Source organism: Pinus tabuliformis, chromosome 1_1 (assembly GCF_031772625.1).
Source record: "Pinus tabuliformis cultivar Carrire ecotype Pingquan chromosome 1_1, CPIR1, whole genome shotgun sequence".
NCBI classification, from domain to species: domain Eukaryota; kingdom Viridiplantae; phylum Streptophyta; class Pinopsida; order Pinales; family Pinaceae; genus Pinus; species Pinus tabuliformis.
The window spans coordinates 376,618,403-376,644,253 of record NC_142297.1 but is presented as its reverse complement, the minus strand read 5'-3'; the positions used below and the strand labels follow the sequence as shown (position 1 = coordinate 376,644,253).

Here is a 25,851-nt window from a genome sequence, read left to right as displayed (position 1 = left end):
GTTAGCAATAGTTTCCTTAGCTTGCTATAGAGAATAAAGATGCTGACTTGATAGTACAATTCTAGTATATTCCTATGCTTTTCTTACCTCAGATGATTGTTCTTCTACATTCATTTTTTTTCTTCTTTTAAAAACATTAAATTCTATTGGTCTAAAACCTAAATCTATAGGAGACACTCTCACTTGGTCTTGTTAATTTTTTTTCCTTCAATCTTGGAGTCTCTATAGCTATCTAATAGGAAATTTTCTCCTCAACCTCATGCAAGGTATTTTCCACCCATACCTCTTGATTTGTATACTAATCAATTTTTGGTTTTGATATGTGAGTATATGGAGTTGGCTTGTGTTGAATTCTAATGGATGAAATTACTTTGAGAGTGCCATAGGGTGAACTAAAACTTAGCTTGAATTTCATGTATCTCAATAAATTCCCAACTTCCTTTTCCACTACTCTAGAATTAACTATGAATCAACCAACTTGAGCTTTTAATTTAAATTGTTATTTCTCTTAATATACACAAAATAAATTTCATCCATGTTCATTCTCTGCCTATTGAACTCTACAAAAAAAATCCTCAAGGGCACAAAACCTAGCTATTTATATAGGGGGAATTCACAACCATAAACTTTGATTTCTGTAAAATTTTGGTAAAGGTACCAATCTTCCACTCTTGATTGTTCACTGAGGTGCAATATTCTTTTAATTTTTGTATATTTTCTTGGAACTGCATCTCTACTAAGGAGACACAATGACATATATAATAATTGATTCACAAAATCACTAAAATAATAGCCTTCAAATTTTTTCTTGACTAAAGAAGTCGAGTGGATGACAAACTGTGGTCTTCCCTGTGAATGGAGCTTTTACAGTGTGGTTTTGAATCTTTCTGACCGATGGTACAAGAATAAATATACCAAGGTTGATTGATGCTTGGGAGATCCTTCAACCCTAAATTTTAGAAACTCTTCATGGATAACATCTTATATAAACTGGCTAAAATTAAAAATGAGTGAGGGTTTTTTGCGAGATGAAAACATTAACAAAAATTCTAAAATTGCTTCATCAACTGAATAATCATTTTCATAACCTAAGAGATAACCAACCATAAAAATAACCCATCTAGACATTTCTAGAAAGATACCAGAATAATATAGTCGATTGGTTTGAAGAAATTTTGAATTTTTAGGTAAAAATTTGACTAAAAAATATGAGCTTTCTACTAAAAGGTAAGTTTTTTATGAATTTCCATTAGGGAGTGAACTAAAAATGGATGGAGAGAACTATGAGGGTTCATCTACACAAATCTCAGAAAATTGATTATGGGGTTATCGAAGATATAATCTCATTATGTTAGGAAAATATGGCTCTTTGACCTCGTAGGTAGCGACTTTCACACCAGGGAACGAATTTAGGAAAATGATGGGTGTGAGGGAAAATTTATTGCACTAACATGGATTCCCAAAAACTGAATTCATCATTCGCATCGTTGAACTTCTACAATGTCCAATTATGTATTTCATATAGGCTAAATTCAAAGTCGGTCCTTATGATTTTAAATTTAGTATCAACCATAGGGAAATCTTCTAAGTTGAGCACGGGATGTAGGATTGGCCTTTCAATAGTTACCTTATATTTACCCTTTTAATTGACCATTTTGAAAATAACACGAACAATGAATGCTTCGAATAGGATACATGGTGCACTCACGAGTGATAGTACTGGTAATTTGCTACAATCCAGAGATTTGGTGACACTAAGTACTCTAGCGGACAATGGTGAAATGAATAACAATGCACTATACATATGTTAATTCAGGTTTACAAATGGGTTTGAATAGGTTCGGTTTAATAGGATTTATTTTCATGTCAATAAATGATAAACATGGTTACCAATCAATCAAGAAAATTAAAGATTACCTGTTTTTTTGAGATAGCAAAAAATCACTCAATTTTTTAAAAGTGGTGACTCAGAATGCACCTTTTTTTTTGGACCATATTTTTGGCACTTTCAATTTTCTTATGTATCAAGTATGAACATTTTTGCTTTAAATGTGACTGATCTTCATGATGATTTTAAAAAGTGTTGATGCAATATCAACCCTTTTTTTCAGAGGGTTTATTTTTGACACTTTAAATTTTCTAATGTATTCTTCTTCCCTAAGATATTTATTTTTAAGTGTATTTATGTATTTGTGCTTTTTTATTTTTCTTTTCAATTTTTTTTGTAATGAAATCTCAATATTTTCGCAAAGTCAAAAAATAAAAAAAAATAGTCAATATTTTAAAGCTAGTATATTCCATATTTTTATGTAATGTTAATTAATATTGCAATGTGTATCAAATAATTGCTACTAAAAAAACAATGATTTAAAACATTTGACAAAAACATAACCATTTCCAATATAAATATAATGAAAAAAATAAACAATTGGAAACTTGTTTTCAAAAACGACATCTCAAATAAACAATTTTTATGGGATATCCTAACAAAAAAACATAAAAAATAGATTTTTTTTATGAATTTTATGTTCAAAAATAATAGTAGTCACTATCTTTTTACAAATAAAAAAAATGATTCACATAAAAATTAAACTGAAAATAAGATAATGCAATTATTGAACATATAACAACAATAATCAAATACTCATTCTTCTCATAAATCTCAAAATCAAAATGTTACAAGTAAAACTAATGAACATATCTCAAAGTTGAGTTTGATTTGAAAGCATAACTTAAATTTCATCAATAATATCATATAATCCATGCTCATCATCTTCTACAACTTCATTATTTTCTTCTTCCATAATATTTTCTTGTTGAATTTCCTCATTTCCTTCTTCTAATGGATCTTTCATTTCTCCAAATCTCCCAAAGTGTCCTTTTCTAATATCGATGGTTCATGTTCCTTTGCCTTTTACACCACACGTGACTCATTAAAATATCCTTTCATTAAACCAAGTTCTTGCATTGCACGTCGAAGAAATTGAAGAGGATTAATTCTTTATTGAATAAAATTGCATTGTAGTGGGTGTTTTTAAATCACAATGTAATTTCTTCCCTTTTGTATGCAACATGCTAGTGTTGTAGCTAATCATCAAGAAAGAAAGAAAAAAGTAATTACATTAGTATAAACACATAGAAATGAGAGAACAAAATTAATTAAAATTTAATTTTATATAATAAAAGTTACATGAACATGAAAATAAATCCAAAACCTAATCTCTTTCATTTTAACATAAATATAAAACATAGTTAGTCAATGCTTGTGGTTTTTGATAAATGTTTACTATCTCTCATTTTGCATCCTTATCCTCATATGTTAACTTTCTTATGAAAACATCATGAACCAATACTTGGTTATGACTCTTTCTATCTACTCGATTTAGAAGAATAGGTTTAGAGCTATCATATTTCCTAAAACATTCAACATGGGTGAACACACAATCACTTATGATTGGTTGATCTCTAGAAGAAATAATATTTGAATTTTTTTGTAACATGACATACTAAAATTTCAATTAAATTGTATATAAATACTTTTTTTTAACATTAATGAAACATATAATTTCAATGTCTTACCATGTACAATTCATCCTTGAGTTTGATTTTCCCTTGAAGCTTGTTAATAACATTGCAAATTGTGCGTCTGAATGAAATGTCATAAATCTCCAAAGTTGTCACTATTGTGACTTCTTGAAAGCCCATAACCACTCTATTAAAAGACCGATAAGTATGAGGCTCACTATCACATCCAATGTTTGGAAAATTGAAACCATGAGGAATGTCTGCAAGAACTAGGGAATTTTCCCTTTTAGGTATGAGTTTTGCAATGTCTTCATAATCGCCTTGTATTATTTGATATTGGATAGTGTCTAGCCCATTCCAAATTAAATGCATAAGAGTAGGATCAAGTTCGACATTCCTAAGATGTTGCTTTCTCAACCATTCCAAATTAATTTTTTCAGTAAATATTTTGAAAGTATTTACTACTCCATGTGAATCCTTCTTCAACATCTATAATGAAAAAAAAAGAATATAAGTAATAAAATAAAATAAAAAATACATATGAATAAAATGAATGTAAAAATTTGCATACCTTTTTTAATGCAAGATACAAATATTTAAGTGTTGTTGTAGAACATGATTCTGGGTAGTTGCTTACAACATCATCCCAATTCTCTTCATTCAACATTCTAACCATATGTTCTTGTATTTTCATATGAATCTTATGTTTGAATAAATAAAGTAAAAAATGTTAATATAGTGATATGTGTAACAAATACTACCAACAACAATATGTTATATTTAAAAGAAAATTATAATCCAAGAAAAAGTAAAAATAATTTAACAATCTTACTTTTGAAATTCCAAAAATAATTCGTTCAATGACAATTCACCTAACATCACATGACATAGTATTGATTTGACTACTTTTTCATCCTTCACTCCTTGCAATGTCCTCCAAGGTGTGATAGTCATATCATCTGGAAGATGCTTCATTTCAGAGTTTTTCTTACTCTTGGTACATATTATGGGTTTATACTTTTTAACTTGTTGCTATTTAATGGAAATATTCTCCCACATGTCGAAAATATCATCAACAAATTCCTGTATCTCTCTAGTTACAAATGCCAACTGGAAAATGTTATACATGCCTTTGAATAATTCTGAATTTACTTTTCCACCTTTTCAATTGATTTTATCCTGAATTTGATAAACTATTTCCATACAACATTCTTTCTAAAAGATTAAACTAACTTTTGTCTTATCCCCATTGTTAGCACTCCTCAGTGTCCCAAATTCTAATGTATTTAGAATTTGACTATCCTCACTGATTTCAGAGATGGTTAGAACAGGTTGAATAGTATCCTCATCATCAACCCACTCATCTTCTCCTATTTCTGTTATTGCCTTTGCTGGAGGATACAAGTTGAATTTCTTGGTGGAATTACCATCTGATATATACATGTCCCCAGACCTACAACTTATGAAAGCATTAGCTGTGGCCAGCCAAGGTCTTCCTAAAATAAGAGAATTTCCTCCTAGATTGTTCTTGGGAGTTAAAATCATAAAATCAACTGGATATTCCCAAGAATCTAGAGAGACTGGAATGTCTTCCAATACACCATCAGGTTTAATGATTGATCTATCTGCAAGTTGCAGTAAAGTAGGTGTAAAGAGAAGGTTAGGAAGCTTTAACTGATCCATGGTCTGTCTACTCATGATGTTGATCGCGGCTCCTAAGTCAATCAAAGTATTTGGGATTTCAACCCCATTGATATGAGTCTTGACAATAGGGCTACCAGGATCCACATACTTTTGCATGGTAATCTTACCCATCATTATGTCTGCAATTTTTCCAACTAGATGTATCCTTTTTGTATCTCTGGTTCTCTTTCCTGTTTTCTTCAAACTCAACTCCTTTATTGTCTTCGCTAGAATGGGAATTTCTTTAATGGCTTGTAACAAGGGGATCTTGATACAGACATTCTTCAATTCATCTAGAAAACTATAGTCAGGCACCCATATTTGCTTTTCCACCCCTTTGTCAATTTGCAATCTTTCAGGAAAAGGAGGTGTAGCTAAAGGTGTAGGTTGCTCAACTATGGGAGTTGTAGAAGTTGATTCTTTTTCTTTTTCTTTTTGGATATTTTGGTTTTGAAGTGATACTTCAGAACCTTTATTGACTTTGATAGATTCTTCCTCAGAAATGCTTGGTTGTTGGACACTTGTAGAAGGTTGATCTAAGATTCTACCTGATCTGAGTTGTACTTCATTGAGAGGAACAACCATATAGGTAGGGAATGGTTGACCTTCCATCATGTAAGCATTTTGAGGGTTCCTATTATTTGGATTTGGTAATGGCTGAGAGGGAAGTTGATTTGATTTCTGCTGGGATTGAAGTGATAGTTGAGAATTTTGATTTTGTGGAGGAGGTTGTTGTTGTTGAGGGTATGGAAATGATAGTTGTTGACCTTGATTTGGAAGTTGTGGAGCTTGCTGATTCTGAAATGATGGAGGATATTGATAGAATTGAGCAAAACTCCCATAAGGATTTTGCATGCTTTGCATCCATGCTTGAAAAGCATTTTGAGGTTGAGGCCAAGGTTGTTGCCAAGGATTCCAATTTGGTTGGGATTGAGAATTCATAGAGTTGTTAAACCCTTGATTCTGTTGTCCTTGCCAAGGTCTCCTTGCAATAAAACAGAGAGATTCAAGTGTATCTGGATCCTCCTGAAAGACTGCTTTGAGGCCAGGAATTGAAGGACAATCCTTGGTCTCATGAGTTTCTGAGAAAATTACACATGTTTCTACAACGTGTGCATCTAAGGGACATTCCCTTAAAGCATGTTTCTTTCTACACTTCGGGCAAAAGATAGCCAAAGCCTCAGCTTCTGCTTTTTGTTTATTGTGAATCTTAAGGGTATCAAGTTGTTCACTAAGACTCCCTAAGATGTCAGTTTTAAATTCATCAAGCATACTGCCGATTTCAGCCCTACTCACTGATCCTGTTGCAGATTTATTTGCCCTAAGGAGAGAAGGATCTCTAGGCCCTTTTTGAGTTTTTGATTTGCCTCTTGAGAGATGGATACAAAGTTCTGCTATATCATTGAGTGCAAGTTGAGAAATATCCCCTTTCCCCATCATGTTTAAGATGTCTATCCATTCATCCCTAATGGCTTTTAATAAGAGGGATTTTAAGGTCTCTTCATCCAAGGTACTCATTTTTGCTCTTTTCAAGTTATATTGAAATCTCTCAAGTAAATCTTCTAAGCTCTCATCTTCTCTTTGTATCATTTTAAAAACCTCGTCCTTGTGATTAGTAGGCATACAATAGTCCAAATACCTATCCAAAAATGTCTGTTTCATTTCATCCCAAGTCCTAATGGATTGAGTGAGTAACCCCATGAACCATTTCAAGACTTGATCCTTCAGTGTTGAAGGGAACAATTTGAGTTTCTGGGAGTCATCCAGGTAGTCATAAGTTTGACACACCACTTCAAACTCAAATAAGAATGTTTCAGGGTCCTCAGTCCTTAACCCATGGAAGTTAGGGAGGACAGATGGTGATATGTTTTTCATGGTGGCTCGGGAATCCTCATTAACAATGGGAAACCCAAATGAATTATCCCCATCTCTATTTCCTCCTCCAAGGGGACCTCTACCTCCATTATTGTTATTGTTGTTTCCTCCTCCTCCTCTACCTCTACCTCTACCCCTACCACCTCCTTCTTCCTCTGCCATGATGATTCTCCTAGGGATTTCAAAATCTTCTGGTTCCTCTAAAAAAGGTGAATGAGAAGAGATTTCTCCTTCTTCTTCAGATGATTCCACTTCCTCAATTACAATTGGTGTTTCTGTAGGAGAAAGAGAAGAGTCTCTTCCTGGTTCAAATTCAATAGAAGGTGTAGGAGAGTCAACTCTTGGCTCTTGAATTCCAGGAATTCTAGGACTAGGAGTGTCGATTGGAGATAAGGGAGGTGTCTCTTGTCTATCCCTTGAAGCAGATGGACTTGTAAAAATTGAACTTCGAGCTCTAGCTAAAAACTTTCCTCTAGAATCTCTAGCTCTATGCATGTCATTTTTTATTATTTTCTTCAAGTCAAGTTAATAGTTCTTTTTCTGATCTTCCAGTTCACTCTAGGTGCAAGAAGAGAGCATACTCAAGAAACTACCAAATCAATAACTTTCTCTTTTCTGATCCTCCAGATCACCTTGCAGTGCAAGAGGAGAGCATACTTTGATAGGTTATCAACTTCTTTCCTTGAAATTTTTTTTATGTTTTTTTTTTTCTAAGAATATGGCTACTTAATTTCACTTCCCCAGCAACGGCGCCAAAATGTTTAGTCAATTTAGTGTTTCTAAATTGATGTCATTAATTGTCAACCCGGGGCTCGTAAGCTGATGAAGTGAAGGTGTACTATATGTACTTAAGCAACCTCTTAGAGCTTTTTTGTCGTTTGGGGTGTTGTTTGTGGTTAATTTATCTTCCTAAGATGGAGTGATGATTTATAAACAGATGAGTGATAGTGTGTGTAAGGTGAATTCTAGATGAGTGAGGGTGTGTGATTAGTGGTTTCTAACTACTTGCTGAAAAGGAAAGCTTGAAAGAAATAAATAACTTGCAATGAACTGAAAGCAAAGAACCACTTTCTAATGGCACTAGACACCATTCATGCTGCTGCAAATAAAAGGTAAGAAAATCACTTTAAAAATCAATGATAATGTTTATCTCTTCCTAACTCCCTGCTTCTAACACATAGTACTGTGTAAAACACGATTAGGAAGTAGCTAAAGATGAGTTAGAAAAGTGATCAAAAATGAGAAAAATCTACTTTAAAGACTAGTTATAATGTTTTGCTCTTTCTAACTCTCTGCTTCTATCATATGGTACTATGTAAAGCACGATTAGAAAGTAGTTAAAGATTAGTCTAAAAATTACTCAAAGCCAGCTGTAATTTATCAGTATTCTGATCTCCAAAAGATAAACAATTTGTGATAAAGAGACCATTCATATGTTAGCAGACAACTTTGAGAAATTAAACTAAAAATCAGCTATGAAAAGTAAAGGCAGCAGCTTTGAATCTGTCAACTGAAAATACCATCAGTTATAAAGCAAATACATAAACACAAAAACAATCCCGGGTTAAAAACCTGCAAAAGAACAATACTGATCAGCTTAGAATAAAGGCTGGAAATAAAATAACATGAAAGTGAATCAAGTTGTACATGTTTCAAAGAAAAGGAAATGCTGAATGGAAAATAAGGAAATGCTGAACATAAAATACTATACAAGGGCAGTCATGAACAGGGGCCCTCCATTCATACAACCCAAAGAAGACTCAAGGAATTGAAAACGTCAGAACAGCACTGCTTCTATTACTCCATGTGCAGAAAATTACAGTCAAGAGTGCTAGAACAGCACTATCAAAACAGAGTCTTGAAATGCACTAAAATTATAACAGGTTCATAAAACACAGCAACTAAAAAGTAACATTAAGCGTATGCAAACGCTAGTTTTTATAGGCATCTAAACGATTGCCTAATGCGTAAAGCTAGAAACTGAAAATTAACTAATCTGTCATGCGTAATAAAGGTGCAGCAACACGTCATGAGCTTCGTGGATGAGCTGGAGGTTCTGGTCATTATGGGAATTGAATCCAGAGTTGGATTATGTTTCCCACAACCTGCGTAACACGGACAAAACACCATTTGCATTGACGTGACCCAACAGCTTACGTATCACCGTTTAAGCTACCTTTGTTGACCGTGGCTTGACCCTCGTTGACCGGAGGTGTAGATGATGTGGCTGACCGAACTAACAGCACAAGAACCTCGAGCACCTTTATCCCTACATGCCCATTTGGCTCGTTTTGCAAAATGACACGTGGAACCTTGAGATTAACAAAAAGGCTGCGGAATCATCAGATGGCTGCGGAATCGCTGAATGGCTGTGGAATTGCCAGACAGCTGCGGAATCTCTGCAAATATGTCAAAATCTAAACAAAACAGTCACACATTAGCAAAGTTCACTTAATCATGCTTAAAGACATCTAATGTAATGATCTGGGTATGTTTACAAGGAAAATGAGGCAAAAGAGAAAGATGAGTGAGGGAAAATTGTAGGTAATGATGGATAATTAAGTGCAAAGTAGAGGCTCTACACTACACAAAGCACCCATTAGACTTGTTGGCATAATGACTAACCAAATTCACTCTATTAACATAAATATAATCAAAAACATGCAATAAACTAATGAGACTGGTGGATTAAGTCAAATTAGGAAGTTGAATGAGCCCAAATAATTGTACATTGTTGGGGCTCATCACCCATTGTCACGGTTTAGGCTGCTCGCATTTCGCTCACTGCTACTACGAGAATTGCTTTTGCTTTATATTCCTCTGGCTAATAAGATGTTTCAATTCATGAGGTTGTCTCTTGCCTGCCCATGGATTTAGCAGCAGTGAAAAAGGTTAGCCTATTCGGGAATCTCCGGATCTATGCTAATTTTTAACTCCCCGAAGCATTTCGTCGCTTACCACGCCCTTCCTCATCTCTGGGTGCCTAGGTATCCACCGTAAGCCCTTCCTCGTTTGAACCTCGTCATTCAAGGCTATGCCATCCTAAGGTGCTACCAAATGGAAAAATATTATCAATGTCCATGAACGAGAAATCATAAATAAAACTACCGGATCTGAATAATATCATGGTATCATATACCATTTACCATTTAGGGTCACGGGCTGGAGATAAGCGGACTCGAACCGTTGATATCCGCCAGAGGGTAAACCACTATCTCTCAGGCCTCCCCAACTGGATTCTACCATAGAGGCCAACGATAGACAATAACTCCCCCCCGAACACAGCTCACAACTTTCATCGTACTGTGCTCTCCAAAGAGTAACTCTTCCAAAAAGGTGCTGAGTTGAAATCCCATTTTAGGGGTTCTTGTAGTTCTGGGCTATCCAGCTACAAGAGAACCAGGAACGGTGAGCTCTCCCCTTTTTCCACCTGACTCTTTGGTCCTAAGAATGATTTCCCTTCTCCGACCCTTCTTGTCCAATTGGAGCAGACAGCTAATGCGTTCTCCACTGTGGGTATATGGTCGGTCTGTGACCCCTGGATGTCTTTGGCACCCTTGGGGTGATCTCGTAGTTCGTACAGGGTGGAGACGATGGTGTCGGTCCATGACATGGCTTTTTTTTTCCTTTTACAACATTTTGCTCAAAGGGTTGAATGGAGATAGTACATCAAGCTGTTCGCAAGGGCCAACTTGATCCTCTTCCCCAGGGATCCCAGATGAAGTAACCCTAGGAGAGCCGCTGACTCCAATTATCGCCCATGTACTATCTATATTAGATCTAACCAGCTACCCACTCTACCTTCTCTACGTTCTTGACAGCCCATCTTTCTTTGTCTCTATAGAGTTTTTTAGTGGCATGTTTCGGTCCTATTCCCCATTACTGAGAAAAAGTAAGCCACCGGTTCGAGTAAAAGATACTATCATTACCACCTAGACGATTAGACATCCAACCCGTAATCTCAACGACCCAATTGCAAGAGCGGAGCTCTACCAACTGAGCTATATCCCTCATACTTGGACCAAGTGGTCCATACATGAGAAAAAATAATAATAATAATAATAAGATGCTTTTCATTTTTCTTCCTACGATTTTCCTTGGCGCAGCTGGGCTATCCTGGACTTGAAGCAGAGACCTCTCCCGTGAAGTAAATGCTCGCACCTGCGACACTATCCAATCAACTAATTGGAAGAGAATCAATAGATTCTTTTTCAGGAGCGATTCATCCTTCTCGAACGCAGCATACAACTTCCTCTCCATTGTACTGCACTCTTGAAGTGTGCTTGTTCCCCTTTTCTTTTTATTTCCTCATTGAGCCAACGGCGAGCAAATGGAAACCACTTTTGATGAGAAAAGGAGGCGTTGAAAGACCCTCCTGGCCCAACCCCAGGACACACCAAGATCCTTTTTCGAACCTGCTCTGCTCCCATGTGAGGAGATGGATAAAGACATCCCATCCGTTGCACTGATCCAAGGGCTATTTCTAGTGGGGGGTCGAAGACCAAGGAGTTATTTTTATTTACACCAAGCATTCTTCTATTCTTATGACTAGATCCAATCTACTGGGCCCTACGGAAAATGAATTGATAGAATTTGATTTCACGTTATTCCTTTAGGGAATAATGAGGAGATCCTATCGATTGCTGTTTCCTACGGACCTCCAAAGCATGAAAAGGCTCGAATGGTATGATCCCTCTGTCACCCTACCTAGAATGAAAAGGGTGATCCCGTAGTTCTTAGTCTGTGAAGATGCGTTGTTAGGTGCTCTATTTTCCACATCTAGGCTAAAGTTCAACCTGTGCCCGAGAGATAGCCATCCATACACTGATAAGGGATGTATGGATTCTCGAGAAGAGAGGATCCGAGGTGGATAACCACCGGCACTCCCGGACCACCCAGATCCACAAATAAATAGAAATTTGGATTTGTATTCGATCTCACCTGAATCGCCCCATTTATCTTCCTGAGGATAAGTTCAGTTCCAGACCCCGATTCGAACAAACAGGAGGAGTACGCCATGCTAATGTACCTTGGATGATCCACATCTCTGGGTCAGGCATTGATGAGCACATTGAACTATCCATGTGACTGAGAGCCTTCACAGCCCAGGCACAATAACGCGATTATCAGGGGCGCGCTCTACTGCTAAGCTAATAGCCCATCGTGTAGTCCTCTAGGTATGGAGACCTGCCCCTACACCAACACCAATATATTGGAAGAACCAATATAGAAAATAAGCTAATAGCCCATTTTGCAGGCCTCCCGAGGATGGAGGCCTCAATATATCCAAAATAGCAGAAGAGAAACCCTAACTCTTTTTTTGCTACCCCATGTCCCTGCCTGGGTGGCAACATGGGGAGGCAAATGAGAGATGGGATTCTATCAACTTGTTCCAACCTGGGATGATAAGCTAATGGTCTCACTTCACTGTTGAGACCCGAAAGAATACTTCCATCTACGAGTTTTACTCAGATGTGAGTCCTTCCGAAAGCAGTGTCAAACGAAGAAGCCAAAAAAGCATTAGCTCTCCCTGAAAAGGAGGTGATCCAGCCGCACCTTCCAGTACAACTACCTTGTTACGACTTCACTCCAGTCACTAGCCTAGCCTTCGGCATCCCCCTCCTTGCGATTAAGGTAATGACTTGGGGCATGGCCAGCTCCCATAGTGTGACGGGCGGTGCGTACAAGGACCGGGAACGGATTCACCGCCGTATGGCTGACCGGCGATTACTAGCGATTCCAGCTTCATGCAGGCGAGTTGCAGCTTGCAATCTGAACTGAGGCCGAGTTTTTGAGGTTAGCTTGCCCTTGCGGGGTCGTGACCCTTTGTCCCGGTCATTGTAGCACGTGTGTCGCCCAGGGCGTAAGGGGCATGATGACTTGACGTCATCCTCACCTTCCTCCGACTTATCACCGGCAGTCTGTTCAGGGTTCCAAACTAAATGCTGGCAACTAAACACGAGGGTTGTGCTCGTTGCAGGACTTAACCCAACACCTTACGGCTCCATTAAAACAAATGCTGACAACTTGACATCCCGAATATCCCATATATGTGGGTGGTAATAGAGGAAGAGGACAAATTTATCCCCACGGGAGTAAGAGCAACAATACGATCTATAGTGCTTCAACAACAGGAAGAGTGAGCAAAATTTTACGTAAAGAAAAGGGTGGATATGAGATAACTATCGATAATACATCAGACGGTGGGCAAGTGGTTGACATTGTACCTCCAAGACCGGAGCTTCTTGTTTTAGAAGTCGAATTGATCAAGGTCGATCAGCCATTAACGAATAACCCTAATTTGGGTGGATTTGGTCAAGGAGATGCAGAGATAGTACTTCAAGATCCATTACGTGTTAAAGGTATTTTATTATTCTCAGCATCTGTCATTCTGGCACAGATATTTTTGGTCCTTAAGAAGAAACAATTTGAGAAAGTTCAATTGGCCGAGATGAATCTTTAGGTACATAGATTTTTGAACATGAAGTTTACTTATTGATTCAAAAATCAATACCCCTTCGCAGCCTTTTATCCTTCTTCTCCCTTATATATTCTTGATAAAATGTTCATTTAGATCTAAATTGGAATAAATTTGAAATAGGGAGTGACTCCATAAGCACTGGAACAGATCAACTTGTTGAACGATCCCTGATATGCTATATAGTGTACTATATACATGCCATTCCCTCCTTTCCTTGTCCAAACGATCCAAAAAATAGAGATAGATCGTAGGGAGGAGAGATGAGGAGAATAACTAAGCAATCTTGGAGAAGATTCCTATTTTCTCTGATCCCATTCTCCTATTTCATTATTCGAGGAACTAATTGGGTTTCTGATCTTGTCCTATTCATCAATTCCTTTGTAATTTGAGGATTATTTTGTACATTATACTGAAAATTCCTAAAGAAGGAAGAGCAGATAAGTAAGGGGCAATATCACTCATAAAAAAAACAACTATAAAACTTTTGATAGGGTTTGTTACTAATGAGAGAAAATGAATAAAAGGTGTTTTTCCTCCTCTTTTATTTTGTAAGCCAAAAAGATAGAAGAAAATATTCTATATGCACATTTAGATTCTCATAGTTCGGGTTTTTACAAAAACTTCACATAATCTTCCATCAGATAAATGAGCAAATATTTAGTACTTAATATTATCCATTTTTCTGTTGTTCCTTGGACAGATATTTAAATTTGATCGACCCAAATTTTTTCTGATCATATAGTGGAAGAATAGATTGGCTCATCACTTGACTGAAAGGCATTGAATGAAGTAAATGACAAAGTCATTTTATTTGTATGAATCTTCTCTTCTAATTCAGATCAATATAGAAAGAATCTCAAAAAGAGATTTTGATAAGGCGTTACCCTTCAAAGAAGGGTAAGGCCTTATCGATTTTTCACTTTCGCATGTATACGATTTCCCACAGTAAGTGCATTTCCCCTACTATAGGGATGACCCTAATCCGGAATATGAACCATAGAAAAAGACACCCAGTAGACCAATCACGATAATACTAGTTACAGTACCTATCAACCAAAGAGTGATCCTTCCAGTGGAATCGGCCATTTCTCTTACTCCCTTTCACATTTTCTTAAGTGGTCATACTCGAGACATAAATAGTCATAGCATAGATAATTATGCGTATTGGATCTCTTCAAATGGAGTGAGAATATTATCATTGTTCCTAGTTGAAAAAATAATTGGAGAATGGAACAACAAGTAGAAAAATTAGTAGCAACCCCTAGTAGAGACTGGTACGACTCAATTCAACATTTTGGTCGTTCAGGTTCGGCTGTGTCATATCTACATACTTCCTCTTCCTTTAGTATAGAGTTTATCGTTGGATGAACTGCATTGCCAATATTGATCCCAAGAAAAAAACTGTAGGGATTGCTAGCCCGTGAATGGCCAACCATCTAACTGTAAAAATTGGATAAGTTCTATCTATAGTCATCAGTGCCTCCTAAAAAGATCTAGTAAATTCATCGAGTTGCTCTAACGGATCGAAACGGCCAGTTACTAATGGAACCTCTTGTCGACTTTCTGTGAAATACTCATTTGGGCGGGGGCTCCTGAACGCATCATAAGCCAAACTCGTGCTTACAAATAACCAACCTGCAATGAATAGAGAAGGTATGGTAATGCTATGGATAACCGAGTCTCTAATACTAGTAATAATGTTAGCAAAGGAGCATTCTCCCGTATTCCCAGACATGCTCAGCTCCATATATTATTATAAAGTCAGTCAAGGGGGAATTGATCCCATGAAAGATAGAGATCACGAAATGGAAAACCATTGATATCTTCTCCAATCCTTGTTCGATTGTCAATGTTATACCAAGGGTATCTTCAATGTCTGTTGAACTAGTATAGCTAGCTTTCTTTTGACACAGCAATACAATTTTGATGAGTATCGAGAAGGAACGCGATAGAATGATTATGTTCCTGCCAGCAGTTATTCTATCTCTGTTTGGTCGACTAAATCCCAATAGAAAGAAGAGAATATTGCATGTTCCGAGGTCCGTCCGGGTGAAGAAAGCTAGTTCCCGTATGGGTTAAAAAGGAAATACAGACCATTGATGATACTTCCCTTAATGGAACCATTAACATTCCAGCCCATGGGTATGACTATTAACACTGACAAAACAAAAGTTATGATTATCAAATCCAAGAAGGACACTTACGCTAATTTTATGTACGAAAATAATAACTTGGAGGAAGTGTATTCTTACAAGTACCTAGGAATTAATATTCATCACAAGCTCAACTTGAACCATAGCATTGAGAAAACAATTAATGGGGGGTGGAAAGCTTATTTTGGCCTTGAAAATAATTGTAAAATAGCAAACCTCCTAATGTGGGATAAAAGGAAGTTCCTCTTTGAAACTTTAGTCACTCCTGTTATATTATATGGCTGTGAGGTTTGGGGTTGCAGCATCTCCAAAGAATCATGGAGAAAGATTGAACAAATCCAGAAGCGTTTTATAACTTATAACCTGAAAATTAAAAGTAATACACCCTATCCTATTCTCCTTATAGAAGCAGGTCTTTCCCCTATTGAGAGCCTAGCTATGCTTAAGTTTCTGTTGTACAAGCACAAACTCAATAACATAGATGATCATAGACTTCCTCAGCTAGCTTTAAATTCTAGCCAAAACCACCTAAGGCTCAATCGAGGGTGGCATAAAGACACAAGGGCCTCGTTAAACTATTGGGAGATCAACGAAAATGATGCATTGCAAAACATAAATAACATTAAAGATATTGTTACTTCTAAGTTCAAAGAAAAAATGTGATATAGCATTGAGAAAAGGATTAATGGGGGGTGGAAAGCTTATTTTTGCCTTGAAAATAATTGTAAAATAGCAAACCTCGTAATGTGGGATAAAAAGAAGTTCCTCTTTGAAACTTTAGTCACTCCTGTTGTCTTATATGGCTGTGAGGTTTGGGGTTGCAGCATCTCTAGAGAATCATGGAGAAAGATTGAACAAATCCAGAAGCGTTTTATAACTTATAACCTAAAAATTAAAAGTAATACACCCTATCTTATTCTCCTTATAGAAGCAGGTCTTTCCCCTATTTAGAGCCTAGCTATGCTTAGGTTTCTGTTGTACAAGCACAAACTCAATAACATAGACGATCATAGAGAATCATCCCCTATTGAGAGCCTAGTTATGCTTACGTTTCTGTTGTATATGGCTGTGAGGTTTGGGGTTGCAACATCTCCAAAGAATCATGGAGAAAGATTGAACAAATCTAGAAGCGTTTTATAACTTATAACCTGAAAATTAAAAGTAATACACCCTATCTTATTCTCCTTATAGAAGCAGGTCTTTCCCCTATTGAGAGCCTAGCTATGCTTAGTTTTCTATTGTACAAGCACAAACTCAATAACATAGACGATCATAGACTTCCTAAGCTAGCTTTAAATTCCAGCCAAAACCACCTAAGGCTCAATCGAGGGTGGCATAAAGACACAAGGGCCTGGTTAAACTATTGGGAGATGAACAAAAATGATGCATTGCAAAACATAAATAACATTAAAGATATTGTTACTTCTAAGTTCAAAGAAAAAATGTGGTGTGAGAAAGATTTAGCGGCTAAAAAAAAATTAAGTTATTATAAGAAGGTCATCAACCCCACCTTAGAAGATCAAAAATATCTCTCTATTTTAACTAGCTCAAAGAAGAAAATTAATATAGCAAAGATTGGAACGAATTCTCATGAGCTCCATAGTGAAACAGGTCGTTGGGCAGTTCCTAAAATGCCATGGATGGAAAGGATCTGCGAGAATAGGAACATCGAGGATGAAAACCACTTCCTCTTAGAGTGCCCCGAGTACAATCATATTAGATCTCAATTTGACAATCTTTGTTACAATAGTGACCTTCCTAGCCTTTTACAATGTCAAAATTATAGTGAGCTCGGGAAGCTTCTCTCCAAGCTTTTTCAGCATAGAAATAAAATCTTAAATCAAAATAAATAATTTGTTTCTTTAGCTCCGATAAACCATTGTTTGGTCTGACCCGACGTTAAACATCATCATCATCAAAACAGTGAAACAAATTTTAATTTATCAAACTGTTGACCACGTAAATGTTCAAACATCTATAATGTTTTTAAATAAATTAAATAAGCAACGAGTTTAGAGTAGTTGGATTTTTATATTAAAATATTTCAAAATATATTTCAATGTTAACTAAAGACTTCAGTTGGGCTTCTAAAACGAACTCATAGTCGCGTAAATGTGCCCGCATTCAGTAAATATTAATTATGGTGTTTTACAATTTATGCGTAGATATTAATTATGGGTGCCTTGCAATTTATGTGTAATGTGTCGCTTATCAAAGAAGGTCGCACCACAAGATTCCAAGTTCTACGTGATTTTAAAAATATTTTAATTAAAAAAATATAATTTCAATATCCGTGCGTGTACCGGGAACGCGTGTCCAAGTGCTACCTGATTTTGGTGATACTTAAAAGTATTTTATTATTAAAAATATTTTAATTAATTAAATCTAATTTGAATATCCGTGAGTGCACGCGTGTCCAGGGGCACACCTGCCTCCGGTCAGAGCAAATTGAAAAAATAAAATGAGACGTAGGTACACGGAGTGGAGCCGAAAACCTAATTTCAGGTAAGTGGAGCTACCTAAAACCGTCCGAGATTGATGATGCTTCAATGCCTTGGGAGCCGCTTAGTGCTTGCCAATCGTAATACTTCATCAAAAATAAAAATTGAATGTGTAATACTATATATATATGACATGTATAACAAGATCCGCAAGCGGCGGTAGCCCCTGCCGGGCCTGAAATCAGATAATAGGTTTGGAATTGATGAAAAGAGAAGTGGTAGCACTAATACTTTGCGGTGCAGGATCAACCGTTTTTACTCGAGCAAATACCAAGATTTCTCACAAAGAGATGTCTCTTTTTTATCGACTTAATAGCCACTCGCCTATATTGTGGGACAGCCCTGCACATAATTAATCAACTTTAGGATCCTTACCAAAGGGAAAATATCTAATAGGCTTATATTCTCTCTTCAAGCAAGAATGGATATTCCACCTTTTAAAAACCGACGACTGCCCACTTACTACCAGTCGTCTGTATTTAACATATATGTCAAATATTTATGACAAAGGACTGCACTAGAAATTGCAAAAAATCCATGGCTGCCTTTGCGTCATTTTCATAGGTCTATTTTGGTGTACCAACTGTCCAGAAAAGTGATAAAAGGCTCTGCATTTGAGTGATAGTCACTTGTCGGCAACGTTAATGATGCTTAGATAGTCACTTTCATCGGCCAAAGTCCTCACGTATGAACTTAAAAAACACCAATTGTTATGTAAAATCACCGAACAAAAATGTTGCCTCCATAGTTAGGCGCTGGGCACTTCACTTCCACCATTGTCATCACAATGCCAATTTCTTGCACCGAGCCCCATCACCAAATATAAAAGTGGATTGTTGTATTAAAATTAATATGTAAATTAATTACATATTATAATCATAAATTAGCAATCATCCCATAATTGCAAATTAACAAGTATGAATCGCTAACAACAATAATGATGGCGAGTAATATATTTTGATACTATTATGCATATTATATTCTAATAGGAATATGATATAGGAATGGGTGCAACGAAGTATTGAATTTTTAGAATTGATCGATTGATTATAGGAACGGTTTTCAAAGAGTTATTGGGATATAAAATATAATAAAGTTTAAGAGAATAAAATACAGCTGGTTTTTTTGAATGCCATGCCATTCATCTTTCTATTTCGACGACAGTTGGAAAGTTGCATGCAACTCATTTTACCAGGTTGCTCGTACAAGCATGGCAGGGGGCAAGGTTTAGGCACGTCAATCTGTGTAATTATTCAACTTTTTATTTCGACGACAGTTGGAAAGTTGCATGCAACTCATTTTACCAGGTTGCTCGTACAAGCATGGCAGGGGGCAAGGTTTAGGCACGTCAATCTGTGTAATTGCCCACACCAAAGACTTGTGTAATTGCCCGCACCAAACATCTGGACAGTAAAACTGTTAGGCGACGTACCAGAATGATGCAAGAACTTGGCAAAATCCACCAAAGGCTTGGGAAGGCTCAGAGTAAGCGGGCTTAGCCTTGTTCCAAAACCGCCCACAAGGATTAAGGCCTTCATGATATCTACTCGAGTATAGTAACCCTCTGCAAGTTATTGGAAAATATTGAAATTGCTTGGTTCTGAGTTAAATATGTTTATGCAAGAGGTGCAGAGACACAGAGGACTTGGATACTCGTATGCCCATCAATGAACTTTCTAAGTAGACAGGGTGTTGCGGTTGATGCGAATCTTATTGCGGAAGGCAAATTTCTTTGCCATAAACTATAAGAGAGGCTCAGGGAGTTTCAATTTCTTGCTGATTCGGAGGCCGTTGTGTGCTTCCGAAACAAGGGCTTCATACTCAATCGGTATGCCAGGTAAAGGTATTATAAGCATCACGCAAGGTCTTACCAGCTCCTTCCAACCAGAGCAAGAAGGACTATCAAATCATAATCAGAGGTCTTAAACCAATATAAACTCTTGCTGGAAAGGGTTTGCTCTATTTATAGATATTCCGTTTGGCCTGGAGGTTGGTTAGATTTCTATAAGATCCATTCCTGTTTGTTGATCAGCGTTTTATAATTTACAACCTTTTTCTTTTAATTCTTTAAAGAATTTCCAACAAAAACAGAACAAAAAAAATAATCTAATGCCATAATATTTATTTACCATGTGCAGACATAACTTTGATTCCGGTGCATAGAGAGGAACTTGCATTACAAGGAATCTCAGGTGATTATTCATTTTCACATTTTAAAAACTACATATTTTAAAATATTTTCTCATGCATGATATCATAGCCATCCATGAAATTCTTGGACTCACAATATTTGGGCAACAATCGATGGTGGCCGTTGATAAATCACAAAAATTAAGGTGACTTGAAATATATACTGGCTAAACATGTACATACTTCGTGGTTGCATTGCACTTTCTCCATATGCAAGTAAACATCGAGATTGTGACATGTACATACTTCATGGTTGCATTGCACTTTCTCCATATGCAAGTAAACATCGAGATTGTGTTGCATTATTTGTATTACAAACTTTGTCAGTCGAACACTCTTGACACTTCCCATAAAAGCAATGTAAAGGTATTATAAGCAACCTATCAGGGAAACTGTAAGTAAATTACATAGAAAGTGAGGTGTTCTGCATAGAGAACAAACACAAGTAGATGAACATAAATTACAGCAGAAGAAAACAGACCTAGTTATCACACATATTACAAGAAGAAAAGTCATATGAAAGATTAAGGTTTTCAGAGGGGGAATTTCAGTTTACCTATCTCAATAAAGTATACGATCTGTTCGAAGAGCGTCTCGAGATTCAGGGATTGCGGATGATATCACCAGTAAATATGTTCCTCCTCATGTCAATATATTTTATTGTCTAGGGGATCACACTTACTTGTTTTTTTAGTACAAGTAGCTACTGGTTTTGCTATGACTTTTTACTATCGTCCGACCGTTACAGAAGCTTTTGCCTCTGTTCAATACCTAATGACCGAAGTTAACTTTGGTTGGTTAATCCGATCAATTCATCGATGGCGGCAAGTATGATGGTTCTAATGATGATCCTGCACGTATTCCGTGTTTATCTCACAGGTGGATTCAAAAAACCCCGTGAATTAACTTGGGTCATAGGTGTAATTTTGGTTGTGTTGACCGTATCTTTTCGGTGTAACTGGTTATTCTTTGCCCTGGGATCAAATTGGTTATTGGGCAGTGAAAAGTCATATGAAAGATTAAGACACTTAGAGCAGAGATTTGAGAAATGAAGTGGTTATTGGGCAGTGAAAAGTCATATGAAAGATTAAGACACTTAGAGCAGAGATTTGAGAAATGAAGTCATATGGAAGAAGACACTAAGAAGAGAAACCCAGAGAATAAGAAATAAAGGGAAAAGACATAGTATACAAGCAGACTTCTCAACTAAAAGTTATAAGGACCCAAATAATGTGAAACACAATGATGATGAAAAGACCTAGTTGCATTCAATCCAAATTTTCAAATTTTACAATCTGTCTTCTCAATACACCGCTGCATATCATTAAATCTCTTGCCAGCCTGGTGAAAAAGATCACAATTCTCCACTTCGACAACATGGGCACTGTTCGAGACCTATCATTGAATACACCATGAAGAATTTTTGAAACTTATATTTGAATACACCAAGAAGAAGATTGTTTGAGACCTCTATGATATATCGAGAACTTGACACCAAACAACGAGAAAACATATAACAGATTGAGAATAAAGACATAGACTGTCAATTCAGATATGGTCCTGGCACTAAAAGTATGGCAACGATAGAAAGCTCAACATGCTAAAAGAAATACTTCGAATATGAAATTACATGAACAAAGACTGTAACGTACGCTTGCATGAGAGGAAGGATTGTTCACATGATCCTAAAAGCAATGTAGGAAAATCTTATTCCAATCATGTAGAGATGCAAGATTACTGACCATGACCAAAATTGCAAATATATCCAAATACCAAAATTTGTATATATTTCATAGCTTCATGAGAAAAGCTGAAAATTTCTTCCATAATTTTCATCCAACCATCTGGGAAACTGGCACCATATTACTGAAGTTAAACTAAGTGGGCATTAATTATAAAAAGAGAATAGTGGAGGAAGAACTCACATCCGTCCTTTACACCCTACATTGCAGGAAGTCAGTCAGCTCGTGACCTTGCATCCAACCATCTGGGAAACTGGCACCATATTACTGAAGTTAAACTAAGTGGGCATTAATTATAAAAATAGAATAGTGGAGGAAGAACTCACATCCGTCCTTTACACCCTACATTGAAGGAAGTCAGTCAGCTGGTGACCACGGCTGTTGAACTTCCCATCCTTGCTTGGATATTTCTCTCAAGCCTAGTAATAAAAAAGACACCTTAACACATGAAAAAAAATGTATAATACAAAAATATATTTCAAACAAGTAAAATCCCATGGGCCCACAATTTTACCACGTGTCTGCCTCTTATCCTTCTTGCATACCCAATGTCTTTACCTCTGTCTCATTAGATGAGATCCACTCCTTCACACCCTCGCATCGCGTGGCTACTTCTGTTACTCAATTCATCATTCCCAATGTCCTCGTCCCTCAGGCACCTATTCGAAGGTATCCCCCAATCGTGGTGAGACTAAGAAGCATTCTGCGGTTCTTCTGTGTCCAGTTTATGCCCTGGGGCTGCTGAAGAGGGAAGAGGGCATGGGCTTCTAAACCCATCGTTAAGCAAATTGGTTAATGTTGTGGCAAATACAAGTCCTTTTAATTCCATGCATAGACCTTTTACATAATATGCAATTCCAGAGGCGACAACTCCCTTCTTATGGTAAATTTGCAATCAAATTATTAGTATTTTAGAAATATTACATTTTTCTGTAAATCAAATCATGAAAATACTTAGTTCACATGTAGATGGAAGACATACAGAGTAAACAGCAGTTAGAAGGTTCATGTCCCATCCTATAGCCCATACAGAAGGCTTGTGTTCAATAACAAGAGTCAATGCAGCGAACTCCAAAGTTCCTAGAAAGCAGATTAACGTGGTAAGTGAAAGTTGAGCTGGAGACTCTGCCATGCAGAAAAGAAGAAGAGTGTCTGAATATGGTCCATAAGTGGACTATCCGATATTGTATTCATTCATTTGCCCTTTTTCGCTATCGTTGACCATAGAATACATGTGAGTGTGAAGCCCAGAGAACGGCGAGAGCATGAGAGCATCCAGTTAGCACAGGAAGTAATATCTCATCCTCAGACCTCCACCCATCTGACCTATTTGGCCCTAAATTTGTTGGATTTTGGTATGGGGTTGATACGAGGTCAAGATTGCTGGAAACTTGAGTTAATTTCATCAAAAATTGTTTCTCTTATGAATAATGGTCTATATTAGTATTCGATACAAAAAACAATGTTGGCCATGGGTTCGATTCTGATTCACTTAAACAAGCACATTATAGGTTCTGTTGCTAGTGAGAAAGGGCACGCTTTTACGTATTTTGAGCCTTAATGAGGCATTTTTGGTCATGAATGCATTCTTATATAACCTTTTTGTTATAGGGTTTTAATGATTTCGTCTCATTAATGGGGTAAAATGTACATGCCTTATTTTTTATATTTGCCTCCATGTGCCATTGTTTCTAATGTAATTATAGTAGTTTTATCTATTGTTTTTGCCCTTTTCATAAAGCGTTTTAACTTGTTTAACTAATTTCCTTGAGGCCATGGAAGGAAAATCTCTCGCAGAATTCGTTCCAGAATATGAATTTGATGGAGGGTGTGAAGAGCCTTAAACCTTCGAAAGCCGAAGAAGAATGAGGAGGTTCTTCTGGGATGTCCAATAAAGATTTGCGGTGGGTTCCCAGGTAAAGGTATTATAAGCATAATTCCCTTTCAAATAGCATTTATAATGAACTATTAACTATATTTTTGCAATTATTTTGGTTAAAGCAGAGTAGAATATAACTTACTGTTGATGTTGGCCCAATAATGGAAGTAGAAAATATAAGGATTGTTTAATGATATTTACCTATGATGTGATGTAGGTTAAGAATCACAAGATCTTCAAAAATCACTACAATTTACAAATTTTCATTTGTAGAACCGTTGTTGGCTTCTTCGTCTAAAAAGTCACTCTGCAAGTCCTTAGAGGGCATGGCTGTCAAAATCACTCCACAAGTTTCTGGAGAGCATGCCAATTCTCTGCGCTCCACAAGTTTCTGGAGGCCATGCCAATTCTCTATGCTCCATAAGTTTCTTGAGGCCATGCCAATTCTCTATGGCTGCAAGTTTAGATAAGAAGGATATTGCATGGAACGAAGAGAGGACAGGAGATAGAAGAGGTGACAAGCGGCAAGAAGAAGCTGCAAGTGGCGTGTTGCTGGAGGTGGTGGCTTTGCATAAAATAACATAAAATAGTTTACTTGCCCCAACCTTCCTAGTTTGCATAAAATAACTTGCTCGCTCACACTTTTTTTTGAAAAACTTATGATAAAATAACTTGCCCTCATTGAAATAACATCGGGGCACATGAGGCTGGCAATAAGACATCCGAACAAAAACATTGGATAAAAATTTATTAGCCCAACATTTTATTTAAAACATTGGTTTAAACCTCCAATGTACAGGAAATATTATTTGGTGAGAGCAATTTAATAGGAAGTCAATGATTGATCGATTGCTATAGTCCCTACTATGCCAGAGGCAAGGACTAATAAGGAAAATGTGTATATGTCTTCCATAAATTTTGGTTCAAGGGAGTATTTAAAACTTAAAAATAATTACTAATTCTAAATTTAATAAATTAAAAAGTAAATTGGAAATTTTTATAAATTTTAATTAAAAAATATTTTTTATAATATAATAATATTTTCATTTCAATTTTAAAAACATCTTATTCTTTCATTGTTTTATTGAACTACTAATATAAAAGTATATAGTTAGGGGTGATAAAGATTGTTCTTAATTTTAGAGGAAACCAAAAATACACTTTTGAATGGTGACTTGCTAGAGCTTTAAGTAACTGAGTAAAGGTATTAGTTTAATTTTTTAGATTGAGGATCATTAATGAAAATCATATCAAAAGACTTATTGTAATGGGGGATTTAACATTAATCATCAAATTGATATTAAAAGTCTCTTTTCAAGTGATGGAGGCTTATAAGAACTATCAAGAGAATAAAAATGAAAGACATCACATTTCAAAGTTTTGAGTTCTTTCATATTCTAAGGATGCTTCAATCAAAAGAAAACCATCTAGTCAACAAGATTGTTATTCTAAGCTACACTAGTTTAAGAACAACATGCATGGTTGCATTCTACCCCATCCCTTAAGTATTTATCCATAGTCATGAAGTGGACTTGCATGAGAACAACTGACATGTTCGTTTACATTGGATAGTTAACTATGATTCACAAAAACCAAGAAGTAATAATCCCATCATACCTTCACACTCGATGAATAATGTGGGAGTGTGCTCTTCATTTGCTCTGAATGTTAAGTTTTAGTGCAAATGGGATAATGGATTTTGTTACAGGCTTAAAGCTTGGGGTCTTTAATTGATTTATATGCTTGTGGGTTTTAGTTCTATTCCATCTTGATCCAATTCAGGGCTCTAAATTGGGTTCTAGCTCTCTTCGATTACCCTTGT

General features: G+C 36.5%; 1 long non-coding RNA gene across 2 annotated transcripts; it reads left to right on the top strand.

Moving 5' to 3' along the window:
• Window positions 1-19,537: 19,537 nt before the first annotated feature.
• Window positions 19,538-24,867, top strand: LOC149213207 (uncharacterized). 2 transcript variants are annotated; one of them, XR_016250312.1, is made up of 4 exons: window positions 19,538-20,207; window positions 20,357-20,410; window positions 23,948-24,066; window positions 24,247-24,867. It is a non-coding gene; the product is annotated as an uncharacterized LOC149213207 (long non-coding RNA). The 2 variants fall into 2 exon arrangements; XR_016250313.1 differs by having other exon boundaries at window positions 23,948-24,072.
• Window positions 24,868-25,851: the final 984 nt, after the last annotated feature.